This window comes from Octopus bimaculoides, chromosome 3, assembly GCF_001194135.2.
Source record: "Octopus bimaculoides isolate UCB-OBI-ISO-001 chromosome 3, ASM119413v2, whole genome shotgun sequence".
Taxonomy (NCBI): domain Eukaryota; kingdom Metazoa; phylum Mollusca; class Cephalopoda; order Octopoda; family Octopodidae; genus Octopus; species Octopus bimaculoides.
In genome coordinates, this window is record NC_068983.1 from 7,629,593 (window position 1) to 7,630,470 (window position 878).

Consider the following 878-nt stretch of genomic DNA (forward strand, 5'->3'; position numbering starts at 1 on the left):
TTGGCCCAAGGCTATAGTAGAAAACACATGCCTAAGGTGCCATGTGGTGGGACTGAACCTGGAACCATGAGGTTGGGAAGCAAGCTTCTTATTTCTTTATTGCCCACAAGGGGGCTAAACATAGAGGGGACAAACAAGGACAGACAAGGAGATTAAATTGATTACATCGACCCAAGTGCGTAACTGGTACTTAATTTATCGACCCTGAAAGGATGAAAGGCAAAGTCGACCTCGGCAGAATTTGAACTCAGAACGTAACGGCAGACGAAATACCGCTAAGCATTTCGCCCGGCATGCTTAACGATTCTGCCAGCTTGCAGCCATGCCTGTGCCTAGAAATGCAATGATAGCACGTAACAAAGACAAGTGAGAAAGATGTTAACATTATGACGTATAGAGAGAAGTAATAGGCATGTTTAGAGATGACATAATAAAGATAAGTCACAGGCATTTTAGTACATTGTGTAGTAGACATGCTATGGCATGTCATAGTGGAGATAAAGAACAAACATGCTAAGACAGGAGATAACAGGGTGTCACAGAAGGTTGAAAACAAATGATACAGCTTATTTGATAGTGACACTGGTTTTACAACTACCATGTGATATCAAGATAAGGAAGCACAAACACACAGCACACACACACACATATATATACACATATACTCTTTTACTTGTTTCAGTCATTTGGCTGCGGCCATGCTGGAGCACCGCCTTTAGTCGGGCAAATCGACCCCAGGACTTATTCTTTGTAAGCCTAGTACTTATTCTATCGGTCTTTTTTGCCAAACCACTAAGTTACGGGGATGTAAACACACCAGCATCGGTTGTCAAGCAATGTTAGAGAGGACAAACACAGACACACACACACACACACAT

The 878-nt window shown here is 42.5% G+C and overlaps 1 protein-coding gene across 1 annotated transcript in view; it reads right to left on the reverse strand.

Annotated features, from left to right (window-relative positions):
- The window catches only part of LOC106882029 (leukotriene A-4 hydrolase), an 85,399-nt gene that overhangs the window by 14,569 nt on the left and 69,952 nt on the right, over positions 1 to 878 (reverse strand). The window lies entirely within an intron of this gene.